At 38.6% G+C, this 24,748-nt stretch overlaps 1 pseudogene; it reads left to right on the top strand.

Annotated features, from left to right (window-relative positions):
• The window catches only part of LOC129551930 (protein ILRUN-like), a 125,507-nt pseudogene extending 101,759 nt beyond the window's left edge, over positions 1-23,748 (top strand).
• Positions 23,749-24,748: the final 1,000 nt, after the last annotated feature.

Here is a 24,748-nt window from a genome sequence, read left to right as displayed (position 1 = left end):
TTTCTTTTTGTCATTTCCTCTTACTTTTACAACTTGAGGGAATGCCATAGTTTTTACTTATTTAAGGGTCATCTGGGAAAAAAAAAAAAACAGGAAACCTGTAAACTTGTAAAAAAATCAGGGAGCATCTTTTATCAATGAATGTACATTTTATATTCTGTCTTATAAAGTTTCAACACAAAGTTTATTCTTATTGTAATAGTTCAAAGTTTCAACACTAAAAAAGTCTGTTATTCACTACCTCTTTATTGTGAAGCTTTGTAAATGTTTGGAAACAGATTTTATTGACTCATGTATCATTCTTCTACTCAGTTTTTCTCATCTTTTTAAAAAAAATTTAAAGAAAAAGGTTTTAGAATGTATTTTCAGAGAAGGCAATGGCACCCCACTCCAGTACTCTTGCCTGGAAAATCCCAGGGATGGGGGAGCCTGGTGGGCTGCTGTCTATGGGGTCACACAGAGTCGGACACAACTGAAGTGACCTAGCAGCAGCAGAATGTATTTTAAGTTCCTACATACATAATCAACTACCTTTACACTTTGTTTTTCATTTAAATTCTCAGCTTTTAAAACTCAATTTATTAACATATATTGTCCACCTACTTCTCAGCATATTTACCATTAATAATTCCTGTTATAACATTGTTAAAACACTCACTATTTGAAATGGTACTTTATATAACTCATAATTTTTGAGGTTGCAGTCTGGTTCATGGTGCCAGCATATGAATTATTCAGCCTTTCCCTGGACTCTTCACAGAAGGACACACTAATACACATAGCTCTTTTTATTTCCCATCTGTGCCCAGTTCTCAAGGTTAGTCTCATTGGTACAGAACCAGTTCTTACTGATGCTGGAAGCTATTGTGTTGCTCTAACCATAATCATGTGATATCTAGACAGGGTCTCACCAAGACCTGGGCTCCTTAACCCAGGTAGTAATCAAACTGCTTATATATTTGCCACCAACCAGAGTGACGACCCAGGTCTCTTGTAATGGGGCTCTTGGGAGGATCAAAGCTTTTCCTACTTCCAAAATTTTCAAGTAAAATAATCTGCTTTTTTTATCCTAGAACTAGAGATATATCTTGAAAACTTGTCCTTTGTTTTAAGATGATCAATTTCCTTTCTTTTTGTCATTTCCTCTTATTAGAAGATAGCACTATTTTTCCCTTCCAAACTCTTCAGAAATTCAATTCCAGGTACTTTATTTTCTCAGATTAGAAAAGTGAATTAAATGATAATTTGGACATATTTCAAAATGATGAGACTTTAAATAGAAATTTGTGAATCAGATTTATATCCTATAGATTACTTGGTTCAGAGAGGTTCATAGTAATTCTGAATATAAAGGGTTCAGTTTTCATTGAAATAATATTCATAAATTTTACAGAAAAAAGAAAAAAATCAGGTAATAAGAAGTTAGAGAATAAGGTGGATGCGAAGCACTAAGAGGGGAAAAGAGAGAAGGAAAAGAAGGAAAAAGAGGGAAAGTAATACTCTTTTTAGTTCATTCTGAGAGTCCTTTTTATCCTTAAGCTTTATATATTATGTAATACTAACATCCCTGAGACATTAGCCACTGTCTCCACTACTTTAAGGAAACATAAAGTTTGGAGTTAGGATGTGTTCAACACTACTAATTGGTAGTATCTATTTCACAGTTGGTTTCCTGTATTGGAAAAAAGTTCAGAACTTCATAGTCTATCATTTACTACATGAGTAAGCAGCTGGGAGCTATTCATCATGAATGTGACTGAAAGTAGAGGCAATTTAATACTTCTTTAGAGATTGCAGTGTGTATTTATGATTTTAAACATATTGATTTTTGAAAAGTGTGCCATCTTTCTTTGATTTTATATAAATTTGTCTTTAATTATCTTGTAGTTTATGTCCTGATATATCATTACTGTGAAATGCCACTGCTGATCTTGTTCTCAGACTGAAATGACTTTGTCTACCCAGTCATTTCTTATTTCATTTATTTTTCTGGGATGGTGAAAATGACAAGTGCTAGCCAACTTCTATAGATTGATGGAAAGGAAAATTAAGAATGATTTGGACTGGCACTAAAAATAACTCACTAAATCCTCAAAGTGTCAAAATACTATATTCACGTCCTCTGAAAATTTGTTTACTTTAAGGGATACATGTTTAACATTTTTTTTTTTTTATTTTAAAGAGTAGGGCTGCATTTAGAAGAATTGACATAAAGGTTTACAACTTCACTTATGCATTAAAATAAGCTTTGTAATTTAGGGAGAACATAGTAACATAAAAATATATAAACAAACATATACATAAAATATATAAATAAACATATATTTAAATATAAAATAAACATATATATAAAATATATAAACATATATTTAACTAGTAAGTGATATCACACATGTAACTCACTTCAGACTATCAATTTTTTCTTCCCTCTTTATTTTACCTTCATTTTTGTTGTTACGAACAACCTTGAATCAAAAAACACACAAATAAATGTATTCTCAATGAGCACAAAATGGAAAAAGAAATCCATAGTCCTCCACAGGATGTGAAATGCTTTGATTGCTATGAATGTCTCTTCTCCAATCACTTTCAGGCTTCTAGTACAAATGTCCCGAAGAGTCAATTTCCCAAGTTATCAGTTAAATTTTGTTCAGTATGCAACCACTCCAACACTTGTGGTTTAAATCAATAATTTTATTTTGGTGGGGGAATGGGGGCGGCAGTTGCGGTCCCAATTCTATGAGTTCACTGGAAAGTTCTAATTCAGATAATCTAGCTGATCACTGGTTAGTAGGCAGCTTGACTGGGTCAATGATGTCCCAAACCATGTCTGACAGCATAGTCAGTGTCAGTTGAAGAATGAGGATGATTCGGGTAGTGTTTCTCATCATCCAGGTGCTGCTTGCCTCACTCACAGAGTAGCTGGTTGTGGAGTTCCCAGGAACAGCGAGATCCGGCATGCCTCACTCAAAGCAGGAGCATGTTTTCCTTCTCTTTGTCACATTTCCATTAATCCAGTTAAGTCACAGGGCTAGAGGTACAAGTTAATAGGACAAGGATATGCAAGGGCAGAATGAAGGGGTGGGTTATTGTTATTTTTCCAAATTCATTTTTACACTCATTGGGAGATACAATTGCTAGAAATATTTACTTAATATTTATTTAATATTTAATAATTCCAGTACAATTCAAATATTCCTAACATATGCTGGGCTCCAGAGAGACACTGGTAAAGATAAAAAGTATGCAATGGACAGCCTGGGAAATATAGGTTTTAGTATCTTCGATACCTTTGACAAAAATACATCCTACATGCCAAATGACAGTGTATTCCCAAGATTATATGATTATTGAAAAACTCTTTATGCTAAAATGTCACTAACTAAAATGTCTACAGAAGCAAGATAGCACGGATTTTGTCAATCAAACAAGGTATATGATGAAGAGGATGCTGCTGCTGCTGCTAAGTCACCTCAGTTTTGTCCGACTCTGTGCGATCCCATAGACGGCAGCCCACCAGGCTCACCCGTCCCTGGGATTCTCTGGGCAAGAACAATGGAGTGGGTTGCCATTTCCTTCTCCAATGCATGAAAGTGAAAGTGAAGTCACTCAGTCGTGTCCAACCCTTAGCGACCCCATGGACTGCAGCCTACCAGGCTCCTCCATCCATGGGATTTTCTAGGCAAGAGTACTGAAGTGGGTTGCCATTTGATAGGTAAAGATATTTTGATCTATTGAGTATGGGTTCTGTGTATTATTTTAAAAGCAAAATTTTCAAATATTGAGACTTCTGAGAAAAATGTGATGACAGAATAAGATTCACATGCCACCAGCTGTGATTTATATATATACATATATGGAACACATATATTCTTTTTCAGATTATTTTCCCTTGTAGGTTATTACAAAATATTGAATATAGTTCCCTGTATTATACAGGAGGTCCTCATTGGCTATGTATTTATATATAGCAGTTCAGTTCAGTTCAGTCGCTCAGTCGTGTCCGACTCTTTGCGACCCCATGAATCACAGCACTCCAGGCCTCCCTGTCCATCACCAGCAGTATGTATCTGTTAATCCCAACTTCCTAATTTATCCATCCCTAACCCCTATCCCCAGAGAAGGCAATGGCAAGCCACCCCAGTACTCTTGCCTAGAAAATCCCATGGATGGAGGAGCCTGGTAGGCTGTAGTCCATGGGGTCGCTAAAGCTCAGACATGACTGAGCGACTTCACTTTCACTTTTCACTTTCACACACTGGAGAAGGAAATGGCAACCCACTCCAGTGTTCTTGCCTGGAGAATCCCAGGGATGGGGGAGCCTGGTGGGCTTCCGTCTATGGGATCACACAGAGTCGGACACGACTGAAGTGACTTAGTAGCAGCAGCAGCAACAACCCTTATCCCCTTTGGTAACTATAAGTTTGTTTTCTATGTCTATAGGTCTATTTCTGTTTTGTAGGGTCATTTGTATCATTATAAGATTGTACATATAAGCAATATCATATATGTGTCTTTCTCTGTCTGGTTTACCTCACTTATATGACAATCTCAAGGTCTAACCACATTGCTATATATGGCATTATTTCATTTTTCTATGGCTGAGTAATATTCCATTGTACACATATATCCCATCTTATTTTTCAGTTTATCTGTTGATGATCATTTATGTTGTTTGCACGTCTTGGCTATGTTAAATAGTGCTGCTGTGGACATTGGGCGCACTGTTGTTGTTCAGTCGCTCAGTCATGTCTAACTCTTTTCATTGAGTCGGTGATGCCATCCAACCATCTCATCCTCTGTTGTCCCCTTCTCCTCCTGCCTTCAATCTTTCCCAGCATCAGTATCTTTTCCAATAAGCTGGCTCTTCACATCAGATGGCCAAAATATTGGAGCTTCAGCTTCAGCGTCAGTCCTTCCAATGAATATTCAGGGTTGATTTCCTTTAGGATTGACTAATTTGATCTCCTTGCTGTCCAAGGGTCCCAAGAGTCTTCTCCAACACCACAGTTCAAAAGCATCAATTCTTAGGCACTCAGTCTTCTTTATGGTCCAACTCTCAAAACTGTACATGTCTAATGGAAAAACCATAGCTTTGACTGTATGGAGCTTTGTTGGCAAAGTGATGTCTCTGCTTTTTAATATGCTGTCTAGGTTGGTCATAGTTTTTCTTCCAAGGAGCAAGTGTCTTTTAATTTCATGGCTGCAGTCACCATCTGAAGTGATTTTGGAGGCAAGAAAATACTGTTTCTCTTTCCTTTGAAGTGATGGGACTGGATGCCATGATCTTAGATTTTCGAAAGTTGAGTTTTAAACCAGCTTTTTCATTGTCCTCTTTTACCTTCATCAAGAGGATTTTTTGTTCCTCTTTGCTTTCTGCCATAAGGGTGGTGTCATCTGCATATCTGAGGTTACTGATATTTCTTCCAGAAATCTTGATTTCAGCTTGTGCTTTATTCAGCCTGGCATTTCACATGATGTACTCTGCATGTAAGTTAAATAAGCAGGGTGACAATATACAGCCTTGACATACTCCTTTTCCAATATTGAACCAGTCTGCTGTTCCATGTCTGGTTCTAACTGTTGCTTCTAACCTGCATACAGGTTTCACAAGAGGCAGGAAAGATATTTTGGTATTCTCACCTCTTTAAGTATTTTCCACAGTTTGTTGTGATCCACAGAGTCAAAGGCTTCATCTTTTAGAATTTGAAATAGGTCAGCTGGAATTCCATCACCTCCACTCGCAGTGTTCACAGTGATGTTTTCCAGGGCCCACTTGATTTTGTATTCCAAGATGTCTGGCTCTATGTGAGTGATCACACCATTGTGGTTATCTGGGTCATGAAGATCTTTTTTGTACAGTTCTTCTGTGTATTCTTGCCACCTCTTCTTAATATCTTTCTCTTCTGTTAGGTCCATATTGTTTCTGTCCTTATTGTGCCCATTTTCCATGAAAAGTTCCCTTGGTATCTCTAATTTTCTTGAAGAGATCTCTAGTCTTTCCCATTCTATTGTTTTCCTCTATTTCTTTGCATTGTTCACTTAGGAAGAGTTTCTTACCTCTCCTTTCTATTTCTTGTAACTATGTGCATTCAGATGCACATATCTTTCCTTTTCTCCTTTGCCTTTTGCTTCTCTTATTTTTTTCTCAGCTATTTGTAAGGTCTCTTCAGATAACCATTTTGCCTTTTTAAATTTATTTTTCTTGGGAATGGTTTTGATCACCAACTCCTGTACAATGTTAGGAACCTCAGTCCATGGTTCTTCAGACACTCTATCAGATCTAATCCCTTGAGTCTATTTGTCACTTACACTGTATAATCGTAAAGGATTTGATTTAGGTCATACCTGAATAGCCTAGTGGTTTTCCCTACTTTCTTCAATATAAGTCTGAATTTTGCAATAAGGAGTTTGTATCTGAGCCAGGGTTAGGTCCTGGTCTTATTTTTGCTGACCATTAGAACTTCTCCATCTTCAGCTGCAAAGGATATTATCAATCTGATTTTGGTACCGACCATCTGGTGATGTCCATGTGTAGAGTCATCTCTTGTGTTGTTGGAAGAGGGTGTTTGCTGTGACCAGTGCATTCTCTTGGCAAACCTCTGTTAGCCTTTGCCCTGCTTCATTTGTGCTCCAAGGCCAAACTTGCCTGTTACTCCAAGTATCCCTTCACCTCCTACTTTTGCATTCCAGTCCCCTATGATGAAAAGGACATCTTTTTTGTGTGTGTTAGTTCTAGAAGGTCTTGTAGGTCATCATAGAACCATGCAACTTCAGCTTCTTTGGCATTAGTGGTTGGGGCATAGACTTGGATTGTTGTGAAATTGAATTTTTTTGCCTTGGAAACAAACAGAGATCATTCTGTCATTTTTGAGGTTGCACCCAAGTACTGCACGTCAGTGTCTTTTGTTGACTCTGTGGGCTACTTCATTTCTTCTAAGGGATTCTTGCCCACGGTAGTAGATATAATGGTCATCTGAATTAAATTCACCCAATCTATCTAGTTCATTCTAGTTCACTGATTACTAAAATGTCAATGCTCACTCTTGCCATCTCCTATTTGACCACTTCCAATTTACCTTGATTCATGGACCTAACCTTCCAGGTTCCTGTGCAAGATTGTTCTTTACAGCATCAGATTTTACTTCCACCACCAGTCACATCCACAACTGGGTGTTGTTTCCTCCTTGGCTCAGCCTCTTCATTCCTTCTGGAGCTATTTCTCTGCTCTTTTCCAGTAGCATATTGTGCACCTACCACCCTGGAGTGTTCATCTTTCTATGTCATATCTTTTGGCCTTTTCATACTGTTCATGGGGTTATCAAGGTAAGAATGCTGAAGTGGCTTGCCATTCCCTTCTAAGTGGATCACATTTTGTGAGATGTCTCCACCGTGATCCATCCATCTTGGGAAGCCCTACGCAGAATGGCTCATAGTTTCATTGAGTTAGACAAGGCTATGATCCATGTGATCCATTGGTCAGTTTCTGTGATTGTGGTTTTCCTTTTGTCTGCCCTCTGATGGATGAGGATAAGAGGCTTATGGAAGCTTCCTGGTGGGAGGGACTGGTTGTGGGAAAAACTGGGTTTTCTCTGATGGGGAAGGCCATTCTTAGTCAATCTTTAATACAGTTTTCTGCTGATGAATGGGGTTGTGTTCCCTCCCTATAGTTTTGCCTGAGGCCAAACTATGGTAGGGGTAATGGCAACCTCCTTCAAAAGGACTTATGCCAGCATCCAACTATTGTAGTCAGTGCCCCTGACCCTGTGGCACACCACTATTGATCCATGCCTCCGCTGGAGACTCCCAGACACTCATAGGCAAGTCTGGCTCAGCCTTTTGTGGGGTCATTGCTCCCTTCTCCTGGGTCCTGGTGTGCTCCAGGTTTTGGTGTGCCTTCCAAGAGTCTGTTTCCCCAGTCCTGGGGAGGTACTGTAATCAAATCCTATTGGTCTTCAAAGTCAAATTCCCCGAGGATTGTCAGTCCCTTTGCCGAATCCCCATGTTGGGATATCTGTTGTGGGCCCTAGAATTTTTGCAACAGTGCGAGAACTGCTTTGGCATGATTGCTTCCAATTTGTGGGTTATCTGCTTAGCAGCTCCATAGTGGAGCTTATGGCTATCTCCTCCAAAAGGACTTATTCCACAGGCCACGCTTCCCAGGCCTGCTGCCAGAGCCCCTGTCCCTGTGGCATGCCACTTCTGACCCGTGCCTCCGCAGGAGACACTCAAATATTCAAAGGCAGGTCTGGTTCAGTCTCTTGTGGAAGTGACTGCTCCTTTTCCCTGGGTCCTAGTGTGCACAATGTTTTGTTTACACCCTCTGAGTATCTCTGGCATGTCTGAAATTTGATTTTAAACATGATTGTGTCCCTCCTAGCATCTTGTTGGGCTTCTCCTTTGCTTTTGGATGTGGGGTAATTTTTTTGGTAGGATCTTTCTCCTGTCCACGGTTGTTCAGCAACCAGTTGTGATTTTGGTGTTCTCGCAGGAGAACATGAGTGCATGTCCTTCTACTGCAGCATATTAGATTATCATTGGAGTGCATGCATCTTTTCAAATTAGAATTTTCCCCAGATATATGCCCAGAAGTGAGATTGCAGGATCATATGGTAGCTCTACTTTCAGTTTTGTAAGGAGCTGCCATACTGTTCTCCACAGTGGCTTTACCAATTTCCATTCCCATCAACATTGTACGAGGGTTCCTTTTTTGCTACACCCTCTCCAGCATTTATTATTTATGGACATTTGATGATGGCCATTCTGACTGATGTGATGTGATACCTCATTGTAGTTTTAATTTGCATTTCCCTTATAATTGGTGATGTTGAGCATTTTTTCACGTGCTTGTGCATCTATTTAGAATGATACAATAACTTCTAAGTATAAAATCATTTCATAAAATGTATGATGAGATGATTGCAAAAATTAAAAACTCTCAAAAAGAAGTAGCCAGGGACTGTTCTATACATCTGTGTCTCTTGCTGTCTCGTATACAGGGTTATCATTTGCATCTTTCTAAATTCCATATATATCCGTTAGTATACTGTATTGGTGTTTTTCTTTCTGGCTTACATCACTCTGTATAATAGGCTCCAGTTTCATCCACCTCATTAGAACTGATTCAAATGTATTCTTTTTAATGGCTGAATAATACTCCATTGTGTATATGTATCAAAGCTTTCTTATCCATTCACCTGCAGATGGACATCTAGGTTGCTTCCATGTCCTGGCTATTATAAACAGTGCTGCAATGAACACAGGAGTACATGTGTCTCTTTCAATTCTGGTTTCCTCGGTGTGTATGCCCACAACTGCGATTGCTGGATCATATGGCAGTTCTATTTCCAGTTTTTTGAGGAATCTCCACACTGTTCTCCATAGTGGCTGTACTAGTTTGCATTCCCACCAACAGTGTAAGAAGGTTCCTTTCTCTCTACATCCTCTCCAGCATTTATTGCATGTGGACTTTTGGATAGCAGCCATTCTGACTGGTGTGAAATGGTGTCTCATTGTGGTTTTGATTTGCATCTCTGATTATGAGGGATGTTGAGCATTTTTTCATGTGTTTGTTAGCCATCTTTATGTCGTCTTTGGAGAAATGTCTGTTTGGGAGAGGGTGAGGGTGGGATGATTTGGAAGAATGGCATTGAAACACGTATGTTGTCAAATGTGAAATGAATCACTAGTTCAGGGTCGATGCATGTTATAGGATGCTCGGGGCTGGCATGCGGGGATGACCCAGAAGGAGGATAAAGGGAGGAGGGAGGTGGGAGGGGGGTTTCAGGAGGGGGAACTTATGTAAACCCGGGGCGAATTCATGTCAATGTATGGCAAAACCAACCAATATAATATTGTAAAATAATTTGCCTCCAATAAAAAATAAATTAATTACCAAAAAAAAAAAAAAAAGAAGAAGTAGCCAGGTAGTTTTGGAACATTTACAACTAAATAGACAAAATCCATTGCTTAAAAGCACAAATATGTTTGTTAGTCTTATTTAGGGATGAAAGGGCTTCCCAGATGGTGTTTGTGGTAAGGATACCTGCCTGCCAATGTAGGAGCCATAAGAGATGCAGGTTCAATCCCTGGATTGGGAAAATCTCCTGGAGGGAGGGAATGGTAACCACTCCAGTATTCTTGCTTGGAGAATCCCATGGACAGGCTATACGGTCCATAGGATCCCAAAGAGTTGGACACAACTGAAGTGACTTAGCAAATAAGGGGTGAAAGGAAAGTGAGAAATCAGAAGGTCCAAAAGTCTTCATTAGATGCATGAGAAAATCAGGTTTTTTAAGATTTTTAATATTTGTAGTGGCTGACCTCCTTACCCTTCCCCCAATAAATATATCCCCATAAAAATAAAGCTGAGATATACATGTGTATAGATTAATTTATGAAGCTTATACAAGTAAGATTATCTATTTATTTTAATATACTTTATCTTAGAACAAATATAGATGCCACAGGCATACTGCATGTGCCAAGATAGTAGAACATTTACAGAATGTTTTTCTAGACATTATTTGTGCTCTAGTTTGTTGCATTTTCTATCCTTCCTGTATTCGTGAGGATACTTATATTTGGACAGAACATCAACTTAAATTGGCTTAAACAAAGAGATAATTTATTGATTTATTTAATTAGAAATTCAGAGAACAGCCTGGCTTTCATCATGTTTCTCTGTATCCAGATCCTAGGACTTTCTTTCTTTCCTGTGGCTTGCTTTTCAGGCATGATTCCATTATATGTACGCTGGCATAAATAGGCAGCAGGAGCTCCAGACTTATCTGTAACAATGTACCAAACTCAGGGAAAGAAAGATGCAAAATTTGGGGGATGGAATCTGATTTGGTTCAGACTGGACTACCCAGGACCATCTGACCTAATCACCAAGACCAGAATAATGAAATGTGCTGGTTAGCCACATGGTATGTTGATCGTATCCGGAGATGAGGGGTGTTTCAAGCACCATTCAATCCATTAGAAATTAAAATGGGAAAGAGAACCAGAGTATTGTTACCAGAAAGGCCACAGAAATTGGTCAGGCAAATACACCAGGCTTTGTAAAAAATATAAAAAACATGATATATATTCAAATTCACAGTTTACATTTATCTTGGTATTAAATGCCATAACAGAAAAATAAACAATAGAAGAATGAAATAATGTATCACTTATCATGCATTTCCACTACTATGAATAAAAAGCTAGTATGGTGGATTTGTATAGATATATATTAAAAAAATAAATTACAGTGAAATATAACTGTAGACAACAGACTGGTTCCAAATAGGAAAGGCAGTGCGTCAAGGCTGTATATTGTCACCTTGCTTATTTAACTTATATGCAGAGTACATCATGAGGAACGCTGGGCTGGAAGAAGCACAAGCTGGAATCAAGATTGCTGGGAGAAATATCAATAACCTCAGATATGCAGATGACACTACCCTTATGGCAGAAAGTGAAGAGGAACTCTTGATGAAAGTGAAAGAGGAGAGTGAAAAGGTTGGCTTGAAGCTCAACATTCAGAAAACAAAGATCATGGCATCTGGTCCCATCACTTCATGGGAAATAGATGGAAAAACAGTGGAAACAGTGTCAGACTTTATTATTTTGGGCTCCAAAATCACTGCAGATGCTGATTGCAGCCATGAAATTAAAAGACGCTTACTCCTTGGAAGGAAAGTTATGACCAACCTTGATAATATATTGAGAAGCAGAGACATTACTTTGCCAACAAAGGTCAGTCTAGTCAAGGCTATGGTTTTTCCCGTGGTCGTGTATGGATGTGAGAGTTGAACTGTGAAGAAAGCTGATCGCCGAAGAATCGGTGCTTTTGAACTGTGGTGCTGGAGAAGACTCTTGAGAGTCCCTTGTACCGCAAGGAGATCCAACCAGTCCATTCTAGAGGAGATCAATCCTGGATGTTCATTGGAAAGACTGATGCTAAAGCTGAAACTGCAATACTTTGGCCACCTCATGCGACGAGTTGACTCACTGGAAAAGACTCTGATGCTGGGAAGGATTGGGGGTGGGAGGAGAAGGGGACGACCGAGAATGAGATGGCTGGATGGCATCACTGACTCGATGGACATGAGTTTGAGTGAACTCCGGGAGTTGGTGATGGACAGGGAGGCCTGGCGTGCTGTGATTCATGGGGTTGTGGAGAGTCAGACACGATTGAGCGACTGTACTGAACTGAACTGAATTTGAGGTGTTTTTCAATCATATTATTTTTCTACTCTGTTGCTTCTATTTTAATAGGCTAGTCAGCACAGTATTACTCTAAGGGCATGGCATGATACTTAATAGCTGCTAAAAACAGTATTTCCTATTTTAATTACATGAATACTCTAATTCCCATCATAACAATATATTTTCATTTAAGAAACTGACAACTCTTTCATTAAGAAACACAATTAGTTAATTGAACTATCATCTAATTATGTAAGTGTTCCTTTTGACACAAAAACTAAAGCTTCTATTTCAGAATATAGCTGAGAAATAGAACTCAAGAGGTCAATATTAAAATTTTTGACATCTTACATGTATTGGATTTAATGATTTAACATCATTTAATATTGTACATTCTGGGGTATGTAATCATTAAGTCTTTCATGTAAGTATATTAAAAATAAAACACATCAAAATGAAAAGATATAGTGTATTTTAGTGTATAATACTTAGTAATTATACTATGTTTTAATCTTAAAATCTAAATGTCTATGACTGTCATCTTTCTCCTGCTGCCAAAAGAATTCTCAGCCAATCTACAATGTTAAGTAATAAGTAATTCCCAATTTCTTTTTTTTTTGTGAGGGAGAGTCAATTTTGAAGCAGATGCCTTTCATTCAATTTAAAATATGTGATATTTACAGAAATGTTGTAATGCACTTTCTTTTACTTAAAAAAATTTAAACAGTCTTAGATGATGAGAAACCATATTTACTTCTCTACTGAGGCTGATAAAATTCTTAATTTTCCCTACTTTTATATCTGTTCTATGTTTATTTTAAAATGTTAGGTACCAAGCACACAATTTAAGTACTCAGCTACTCAAAATTTGTTGATGTCTCCAGCATTCTGTTACTGCTTTCAGTATTCTGAAATATTAAAAAATAAAAAGAATGTGCATATGATGCTTACATAGCTCATTTATCAAAGATATATTGTGTTTATTTATCAAAGAGAAAAAATAAAACATATTTTGGCATTTTCTCATATGCCAAAAGAATTGCTTTTGGAAATATACACTGAAGAGTAGAATTCTTTAATGATTTCATGATACGCCTTCTAAAAAAAGTAGCCTGATATGACTTTCATATTCCTTGTCATGAAAGTAATAGGACACATGCATATGTTGGTTATTTGAGTATTTGAATTACCATATGCAAAATATTTATTTGGTTTTCTTCTAGGAATATGATTTTTGTCTCTCACAAAAAACCTCTCATACTCACACATTATGAGTGTGATGAATGCTCTCTCTTCTTTTACGTGTATGTACCTTAAATGTGTATTTCTCCTCTGATACAGATGTTCTTAAATCTATTTTTGTCCTGATACCAGATAAGTGAATCTGCTGCCATAAATACTATATAAAATGTATTGAAAACTTGTTTCTCCCATGTACCATGTCAGAAAGTCTACATAATTCATGATTTCTGTCACAAAACTTAAAGATATGAATTACAATTTCTGTTTTACACATAAGGAAACCAAGCTTCACAGAGGTCAAGCAACTTATCTAACTTAGATGTCTTACTAAATCCTGGAGTTAGATAATAAGCCAAGTTTCAGTGACTAAAATCTACCTTCTTTCATGTGACATTTTTCCTCTTCTGGAAAACACATGCCTATACTAAAAAAGAAAGATGTCAAATCAGTAAACTAAAAAAAAAAAGAACAAACTAAGTTTGAAGCAAACAGAAGAAAATAATCAAAACTATTAGAATGGGAACTAATGAAATAGAAATAGAGAAATAGTGTTCAGTAAAGCAACAAAACTGATTTATTTTTAAAAATATTAATACATTGATAAAACTTTACCTGGGTTTACGAAGCGAAGATAGTGAGAGAGCAAAAGAACAAGAAAGCAAGGGAGAAAAAGGTTAAATATTTAAAGTCAGGAATGTAAGAGGGAAACCTATTACTAATACAGAAACAAAGAATGCTATGAAAATAAGGGGATAATATTTAGTTTTGTACAGTCCAGTTGCTCAGTCGTGTTCAATTCTTTGTGACACCATGGACTGCAGAAGGCCAGGTTTCCCTGTCCGTCACCAACTCCCTGAGCTTACTCAAACTCATGTCCATCGAGTTGATGATGCCATCCAACCATCTCATCCTCTGTTGTCCCCTTCTCCTCCTGTCTTCAGTCTTTCCCAGACTTAGGGTTTTCTTCAGTGAGTCAGTTTTTCACATGAGGTGGCCAAAGCATTGGAGTTTCAGCTTCAGCATCAGTCCTTCCAATGAATATTCAGGACTGATTTCCCTTAGGATGGACTGGTTGGATCTCCTTGCAGTCCAAAGGACTCTCAAGAGTCTTCTCCAACACCACAGTTTGAAAGCATCAATTCTTTGGCTCTCAACCTTCTTTATGGGCCAGCTCTCACATCCATACACAACTGGAAAAACCATAGCTTTGACTGGACGGACCTTTGTTGGCAAAGTAATATCTCTGCTTTTTAACATGCTGTCTAGGTTAGTCATAACTTTTCTTCCAAGGAGCAAGTGTCTTTTAATTTCATGGCTACAGTCACCATCTGCAGTGATTTTGGAGCCCAACAAAATAAAGTCTGTCACTGTTTCCATTGTTTTCCCATCTATTGCCATGAAGTGATGGGACTGGATGCCATGATCTTAGTTTCTGAATGTTGAGCTTTAAGCCATCTTTTTCACTCTCCTCTTTCACTTTCATCAAGAGGCTCTTTAGTTCTTCACTTTCTGCCATAAGGGTGGTGTCATCTGCATATCTGAGGTTATTGATATTTCTCCCAGCAATCTCAATTCCAGCTTGTGCTTTATCCAGCCCAGCATTTCGCATGATGTACTCTGCATATAAGTTAAATAAGCAGGGTGACTATATACAGCCTTGACATACTCCTTTCTAGATTTGGAACCAGTCTGTTGTTCCATGTCCAGTTCTAACTGTTGCTTCTTAACCTGCATGAAGAGGTGGTTTGGTATGCCCATCTCTTGAAGAATTTTCCACAGTTTGTTGTGATCCACACAGTCAAAGGCTTTGGCATAGTCAATAAATCAGAAGTAGATGTTTTTCTGGAACTCTATTGCTTTTTTGATGATCCAACAGATGTTGGCAATTTGATCTCTGGTTCCTCTACCTTTTCTAAATCCAGCTTGAACATCTGGAAGTTCACAGTTCACATACTATTGAAGACTGGCTTGGATAATTTTGATCATTACTTTGCTGGTGTGTAAGATGAGTGCAACTGTATGGTAGTTTGAACATTCTTGGGCATTACTCTTTTTTGGGATTGGAATAAAACCTGATCTTTTTCAGTACTGTGGCCACTGCTGAGGTTTCCAAATTTGCTGGCATACTGAGTGCAGCACATTCATAGAATCATCTTTTAGAATTTGATATACCTCAACTGGATTCCATCACCTCAACTAACTTTGTTCGCAGTGAAACTTCCTAAGGCCCACTTGACTTCCCATTCCAGGATGTCCAGCTGTAGGTGAGTGATCACACCATCATGGTTATCTGGGTCATGAAGATCTTTTTTGTATAGTTCTTCTGTGTACTCTTGCTACCTCTTAATATCTTCTGCTTCTGTTAGGTCCATATCGTTTCTGTCCTTTATTGTGCCCATCTTTGCATGAAATGTTCCCTTGATATCTCTAATTTTCTTGAAGACATCTCTAGTCTTTTCCATTCCATTGTTTCCCTCGATTTCTTTGAACTGATCACTGAGGAATGCTTTCTTATTTCTCCTTGCTATTCTTTGAAACTCTGCATTCAAATAGATATATCTTTCCTTTTCTCCTTTGCCTTTACCTTCCCTTCTTTTCTCAGCTATTTGTAAGGCCTCTGCAGACAATCATTTTGCATTTTTGCACTTATTTTTCTTGGGGATGGTCTTGATCACTGCCTCCTGTACGATGTTACAAACCTCCATCCATAGTACTTCAGGCACTCTATCAGATCTAGTCCCTTGAATCTATTTCTCACTTCCACTATATAATCATAAGGGATTTGATTTAGGTTATACCTGAATGGTCTAGTGGTCCCTACTTTCTTCAATTTAAGTCTGAATTTGGCAATAAGGAGTTCATGATTTGAGCCATAGTCAGCTCCTGGTCTTGTTTTTGCTGACTGCATAGGGCTTCTCCATCGTTGGCTACAAAACATATAGTCAATCTGATTTTGTTATTGACCATGGTGATGTCCATGTGTAGAGTCTTCTCTTGTGTTGTTGGAAGAGGGTGTTAATAAAGTATACTAACAAATTAGATAACTTAGATGAAACGGATAAATTATTAGTAAGAAACAAACTATAAAAACTGACAACCTGAAAGGTAATCTAATTAGATCTAACAAGTAAAGCCATTGAACTGATAATTTAAAAACTTCCAACAAAGAAAAGCTCAGGCACGGACAGCTTCATTAGTGAATTCTACCAAATTTTTATTGAAGAATTAATAACAAAACTTCTCAGACTTTTCCAAAAAATAGAGGAGGGTCACTTTCCCATGGATTCTAAGAAATCCATATGTAACCTATACCAAAGTCAGACAAAAACCCCAAATTATAGTCAGTATGTTTTAGACATAAAAGTCTTCAACACAATACTAGCAAAGTAAACCTGCTGCTGCTGCTGCTGCTAAGTCACTTCAGTCGTGTCCGATTCTGTGTGACCCCATAGACCGAAGCCCACCAGGCTCCCCAGTCCCTGGGATTCTCCAGGCAAGAACACTGGGGTGGGTTGCCATTTCCTTCTCCAATGTGTGAAAGTAAACCTAGCACATATAAAAAGGATTATACAACATGACAAAGTGAAGTTTCTCCCAGAAATGTAAGGTTTGGTTAGCATATGAAAATCAATGTAATGCACTATAGGACAAAAATCTACATAATTCTCTAGATAGACTCAGAAACAAATTTTGACAAAATATACACCTCTAAATAATTTTTTTTTAAAAAGCATTCAACAAAATAGAAATAGAAATGAATTTCATTCTTATGATAAAATAATGTATGAAAAAACCACAGCTAGCAATGTGGGAAAGACTGAGTATATTGCCCCTAAGATCAGGAATGGGACAAAAATGCGCTCTCCTGTCACTTCAGTACACAGCTGGATTTTCTAACCAGGGCAATTAGACAAGAAAGAGAAAAATGGTCTAGATTGGAAAGGAAGAAGTAAAACTATTATAGAAATGCAATGAGATCTATGTATGATCTCATATACAGAAACTCCTTAGAACCCATAAATATTTGTTAGAAGTCACATATGAGTTCAGCAGAGTTGCAGGATAAATATCAATGTGTAAAAAAACCAATTGCTTTTCTATATACTAGCATGAATACAATGATGAAATCAATTTTATCTGCAAAAATGCCTAAAGTGCAGCTTCTAAGTAGTATGACAAATAATTTTTTGGTTTTGTAAGAAACTACCTTACCCTTTCCAGTTGCATTCAATTTTACCAGCTTTATATTTTGAATATCTATTACAAGCTAGGCTTATTTCAGACTATACTTTTAGGAGCTTGAAAAAAAGCAATGCACAAAACATTTTTTGTGTAACACCCATTCTTGTTGGAGGAGATACTTAACAAAATAAACAAGCAAATAAAATATATCAAATCTTAAAAAATGCAATGCAGATTTTTAAAAAAGATGAGCGAGGAGCATAAGGAATGTGCGAGTTTGGAATACTTTTATAGTAAGGGCAAGGAAGAGCTTTGGGAGAGGACATAGGTGGAAATTAATCTCATGTAGTATAAAGTTTTAAATGTTCCTATTTCCTGATGTTTCAGTATCCCAGTGAACATCTGGTGAGCACTCTGCCCAGGTAATCAGGTGCAGCACTATGATAAGAAGTTCCCCTTCTCACTCTCCCCGACTTTGACCTCCTGACATTCACAAACACCCGTGAAATCCCCTCATGCCTCTTCCTTGTATATTTCACTCTGCCCCACAATAAAGGCACTTGCCCACAGTCCTCATTCTCTCATGGCTCCTTGGAACCTGTACCGTATAGCCCCCTGCATGTGCCTCCCTTTCCAGGACCTGTGGGTATAATAAATATCTTTCACTCACATGGTCCTACCTGACAGATCATCTTAAAACCTATTTAAATTATAAAAAGTATTCCTTACAACACACCTAGGCTATTTGAAAAAATCAAGTTCCAGATATTCATTGACAAGTATAAGGTAAATTCCTCAGAAAGCTTAAGGAGCAGGGCTCTCCTGGCCACCAGGCCCTGGAGGCAGAGTGCCTGGAGCCCACAGCATTTTTTAGGGACCCATAAAATTTTTACTATTTAATTTATTCTAAAATCATGGAAAAATTAATGTATCAGGTCTGATGTATCCTGAAAAGAAGCTTGAGTGCATGAGGGGAGTGAGGTAGAGAGAAATTCAAATAGTTGAGAGATTACTGGGAGAGATCTTTAAGGTTCTATTTACACTTGAGTTTTTACCCTGAGAGAGATGAGAAACAATTAGAGAATTCTGAGCATAAATTAACGTTTTAAAACGATTATTATTGCTGTGCTGTAGATAGTAGTTTGCAAAGGCAAGTGTATTATTGAAGATGCAAAATCAAAGTGAAATCATTCTCTGGCAGAGATGACATGAAGTAGTCAATTACTGAATGCATTTATTAGTGTCCAACATCCAGAAATAGCAAGACTAAAATGACCAGATCATTAAAATAGTAATTAGCAATATTTATTGTGCACATAAAAACAGTTCCTGGACTAGAAACTCTCAAAGCCTCATGGGAATGAGGTTCAGAGGTATTGCTATAGGACAGCTTGTATGTGAAAAAAACAGGCTGTTTATTCAGTACGGTGATAGGTGATAGCACTGGCGCTCCCCTGCTGACAGGGGATTGTTTAAACGTGGACACCACAGCCAATTTAGGGGACCAGCTTAAGTTCTGTTTATGATTTTTAGGGCCATTTGCAAGAAGTCAGCAATTTTTGTTGGTTCTGTAAAATAAGCTAAATTAAGTTACGCTTATGTGACCTAATTGGTTTTGCCTATTTATGGAATTTTCAAGTCTGGTCTCTATTTTATACTTTAGCATAAGTGAGAATTAAAAGGATTTGCAAATTGTTTTAGTCTGGAGTCATAAAAAGAACAAGAGTGTAAAGAGATGTACTTAGTTCTTCCACTAAAAGAAAACTAAGGTCAAGCACTGTCTGCTTTTAACTTCTCCAGTAAAAGGCCAAATATCTTTAGTATCAGCTGCTTCGTCTACATTCAGACAAATAAATGCAGAAATAGAAACTAAAAGTGTGATAATGATTGAATAGTGACAGTGACAACAAAAACTGGTACTTTCTCCAATCAGAAGGCATTTTTGTATTTAATATAATTTACTGTTTTAACACCCATGATGGTGTTAGAAGCAGTATTAGTGCATATCAGATGTTATCAACATTGAGGTCCATGCCAGTGATTTTCAAACAGATGAACAGTATTGTCACTGCAGAGGGAATGGGATTGCTGAGAGAAGTGTGTGAAGGGCATAGCCCAGGGGGAGTAACTGGGGGACAAGGTGGTGATGAGAGAAAAGGATGGGGTACCATGTGGAATGGAAAAGCAGAATTGCTAGGGGAAGCACACTGACTGGAACTGCCCACCCTGACCAGGCACCACAGTAACTATTTGCATGAGTTGTTTTACGACAGGAGGTCCTGGTAAGGAACACGGAACTAATAAGCCACCACCAACCAGAAGAGTTCGGGAAAGGTCAAAAGGAGACACCACATGTCTAACCACTTCCCAGAATCCTTCTCACTGGCATCCATCTTGGCTGAACAAGGCATGTACCATCAGGAAGGACTCAGTCAAAATGATTGGCTAAAGACAACCTGGAAACTAATTCCATCACCATAAAACTGTGAGCCACGTGGCAGAGTGGTTCTCCTGGGATCCTTTACCCTACTGCTCTCTGCCAGGGTGCCCTTTCCCAATAAAATCTCTTGCTTTGTCAGCATATGTGTTTCCTTGGACAATTAATTTCTGAGTGTTAGGTAAGAGTCCACTTTTGGACCCTGGAAGGGTCCTACAACAGAATCTCTGGTAGTATCTGAACATTTTACTTTGGATGTGTTCATTCCATTTTAAGTAACAGCCCACTATCAGCATTTATATTAGGTTTCATAGTGTTTTTTTGATTTAACTCATTCTATTCCCCTCTTCGGAGAAGGCAATGGCAAGTCACTCCAGTACTCTTGCCTAGAAAATCGCATGGACAGAGGAGCCTGGTGGGCTGCAGTCCATGGGGTCGCTACTAGTTGGAGACGACTGAGCGACTTCACTTTCACTTTTCACTTTCACACATTGGAGAAGGAAATGGCAACCCACTCCAGTGTTCTTGCCTGGAGAATCCCAGGGATGGCGGAGCCTGGTCAGCTGCCGTCTATGGGGTCGCAGAGAGTCGGCCACGACTGAAGCGTCTTAGCAGCAGCAGCAGCAGCAGCAGCATTCCCCTCTTGTGGGAGAAAAAAATATATTCAATAGTATTCAAGTCAGATTTCCAAGGGAAAGAAAAAGAACATTGAAATTATAGTTTCATTAGCAGAATACTCAATGAACTGAACCACAAACCAGACTCACTTTTCTGTAGATTAAAACAAAATCAGAATGACTTCCGAAACTTACAATTTGCTTGAGAGTTGTGGGATATTGAACTTTTTGCCAAGAGATTATGAATTTACATTGTCTTCTGGTTAATGATGGAAAGCCTAGTGGAAAAAAATCCTCCAGGGGATGACATTCTTAAGCCTAACCCAGTCATCAGGTCAAGAAACTTCTATCATCTTCCTATAAATTGATTTGTTTTAATTATAGCTTAAAGGAATTATTGGGGAAACACCTAGAAACACAGTAATTAGTCAAAAAAGATAGACATGCCCCATTAAAAGTTTTATTTTTAAAAAGATATGTTTCATATAGAACAAGGAGCCCCAAGTGCTGGTGATATAATGAGGGAACTTTATAATATTGGGGCATGCAGTCTGCAAAAGAGAGAAAGCCTCTAGCCACTTCTGAGTTTTATACATATTTTGCCACTTGCTGGAGTCTGCTTTAGTTTCTGGCTTTTCTGTTGACCTGATTTTACTTAGTATTTAAATTTTATTTATTTATTCATTACTTGTTTCTGCCAATTTCCAAAAAAGGATTTCAGGTAAACTTAACTGGAAGGGCCTTCACAGAACGCTGGCATTTTTCCTATTTGTAATTCACGAATCATCCACACCTTTGTAGAAGATGGCCTTATCAGATCTCTGGAATTTTGCATTTTATACACGGTGTTCAGGCACGACTGAGTCACTGACCACCTGAGATGTTCTCTCTGCGCATCTCCTTATAGTTCTGATGTTTCATTTGGCCTCTTGGATTTACCTGTTCCACAGGCACACTTTCATTTGTTTGAATGCTCTCGCTCTTGCTCACCTGCCTCCAGTGGGCGTGGTGGGGGAGGAGGCGGAGTCAGCGGAGGCAGAGGTACTGGGGGGTGGGGGCGGGTTGCGGGGAAGCCAAGAACGAGAGAGCACGCGGCTGGGCAAGTTTACTGGCGCAAGGTGGTGAGACGGAGGGGCCTACCTCAAAGGAGCCAGGTCTCCAGGCTGGCCCGCAGCAGGCACCGCTGACCAGGACGTGCTCACCTCTGAGTCCCAGTTTTTGCCGAGCTTCCGGCTCACCTGACTGCACCTTCTTCCTGGACACGACCAATTGGAAGCTAGCAGCAGCAGTTATATGACTATGAGAGCCCAAACATCACTGTCCCCTCTGCGTCCTTTGTTGAAGATGTCACCCTGGGAGAAGAGGACTCTATACCTCCTGATGCTCAGTTTATAAAAACCTGGCAGATGGAGAATTCTGGGGCAGAGGCCTGACCTCCACGGGTTTGTCTTAAGTATGTCAGGGGAGACCAGATTGGATGTGTGAACGTGGTGGTGATGGTGACATCGCTGGAGCCCCGAGAGGTTGCAAGATTCAGCGTCTGGTGTACAGCCGGGGAGCAGGGATGCGTCAGGACCGGCGCTGCTGCAGACTCTACGGCGGAGGCGCCAGCCGAGTCCTCCGTGTGGAGGTGGGTGGACTTTTAGGAGTGAGAAGTGTCACCTTTTGAAACAGTGTGCGACCCGCAGCCACATCATAAGGGAGAGCGAAACTTCAATCCGTTTGCCTCGCCCGAGAAGAACAAAAAGTCAGGTGAAAAGAATTTAAAAGACGCCGGGGATTCTGGTTGGAGTCCATCAGCAAAAACACCTGGGCTCCTGCACCTGACCAAAACCAGCTAGATGAGAAGAGACTTTCCCAGAGCTCTGTAAACCTGTCCCCCGGCTGACACACAAACAGCGTCTCAGTGAGGTAGGTAGAAGACGAAAAGGGGGAGGTGGTGGGCCTTGTATTTTGTGATACTCCTTCATGGCAAACCGAGAGGCCTAGAATGTTCCTTAAGACGGCTTAGCTCTCCTGCCAACAGCACAAAAACCTCCCTCACCCCATCTCCATGTATCACCCCATCTCCATGTACTATGGATATTACTCACTCCATCCACGTTGTCGTTTACTACTGCCTCTCTGCTCTGGTTTGGGTGTTGAAATAACAAAGTTCTTTACCTTTAGCGTTAAAAAAGAAGAAAAAAAATCCAAGTCAAGAATATCACCAGCCGTTCTTCCAGTGTAAATGTGTACTAAGTGTTGAGCAACAACACTCCTTTGGAATTCATTCCTACTGTTTTTTTGTTTGTTTGTTTTTTGGTGTGGGGTGGGCTATTTTTTCTGAGGAAAAACGGCTCAGTTATTTATCCTAAATGTTGTTGAGTTTCCCCTTTGCCTTGTTTGTGTGTCTTTTTGCTGATATCCTCACCCACAGTCTGGAATGGGTCAAAAGATATTTTATATTTTCATGTGTGATGAATAAGTGTGAGAATTGTTTGAGTTAATCATGATTTTAAGTACTCTGATTCTTCTATGACAATCTTCTGGGTATTTGATTTCTTGTTCTATTTCTCCCTATGCTTCCTGATTAAATAGTGCCTTACCTTCTCTGCTAAGGTAATGGTGGTTGGTTCCTGGTGGTTGATTTTGGTTAGTTGAGTAAAGCCCTGATGCTGAGACCTTTAAAAAAAGAAAAAGTTTTTAAAATTCATAATCTCTCTGACCAAAATTATTTAGTAGAATAGCAATTTACCTTATTTAATTTGGAATGCTTTTGGAGAAATAAAAAAAGTTTAGACCTTAGCACTCAAAGAGCATCTGACCTAAGTTAACTGTATTGAATTCTCCTTCTGTGAATTTAGACAGGTAGAAGCTGCTGAAACTTTTATTTCTATACTGTAGTGCAGATTGTGGTTCTCAAACTTTGACATAGCTTAGAATCTCTTGCGCTGTTTGTTAAAACACAGATTGCTGGGCTCCACACTTAGTATTTTTGATTCAGTATCAGAGTTGGGTTTGGGAATTTGTTTTTCTAGCAAGTTCCTAGGGGAAGGTGATATTGCTGACGTAACTGCTGATGGCTGTTGATTATATCAAAGTTTAGGACAATAATTTCACTCTTAAAAATTGTCTGTTTGCTGAAAAAAAAGTATATTATTCCATGCAGCCTGTTTTCCATGATAAGTCTATAATGAGTGGCTAAAGTTGTTGAGCATTTAAATACTAAATACAAAGCAGTTTATTTCTAGGACATTTACCAGGTACAGAGAGAAAAAAGCCTTGTCAAGACAGAATTCTGCCTGTTGTAAGAAATAGAATCATTGATTTACTGACATTTTATGAATAATCAGTACCAGTTAAGAGTAGGTAAATTTAAAATATGGTGTAAAAAATAATATAAAACCAAATGTTTATAACTTCACACACCCAGAGGTATTGATTTTAAATTTTAGCATTTAACATTACAGACTGTATATGTGTATATTTTATATATGTTTATTTGTGTAATATATATAACATTTAAATATTATACTCCTGATTGATTTTACTGAAAATTATATAGTAATTAGTTGTAATTACATTTTTTGCCAAAATATTCTTAAATAATTTTAAGTAGTTACATGATGCTAAAACTGAAACTCCAATACTTTGGCCACCTCATGCGACGAGTTGACTCTCTGGAAAAGACTCTGATGCTGGGAGGGATTGGGGGCAGGAGGAGATGGGGACGACAGAGAATGAGATGGCTGGATGGCATCACCAACTCGATGGACATGAGTTTGAGTGAACTCCGGGAGTTGGTGATGGACAGGGAGGCCTGGCGTGCTGTGATTCATGGGGTCGCAAAAAGTCGGACACGACTGAGTGACTGAAAAGAAAGAAAGAAGAAGTGGTTAAAATATATCAAAATTCCATTTCTAAACAGATTTTGGCTATTAATACTTAGGCTGTAATGAGAATTTTATCAAACACTCTTATTACATACTTGTTGTCTATACCTGTGAAAATATCTACCAAATGCCTCATCTCTGTCTAGCCAAAACTGTTTAATCCAGATCCATCACAGCCTGTAGAATTCTCTGTGACT

Source organism: Moschus berezovskii, chromosome 3, assembly GCF_049115385.1.
Source record: "Moschus berezovskii isolate FMDL1 chromosome 3, NW_MosBer_1.0, whole genome shotgun sequence".
In the NCBI taxonomy this organism is placed as follows: Eukaryota; Metazoa; Chordata; class Mammalia; order Artiodactyla; family Moschidae; genus Moschus; species Moschus berezovskii.
The sequence above is the reverse complement of the archived record's forward strand: the minus strand, read 5'-3'. Positions and strand labels throughout refer to the sequence as shown.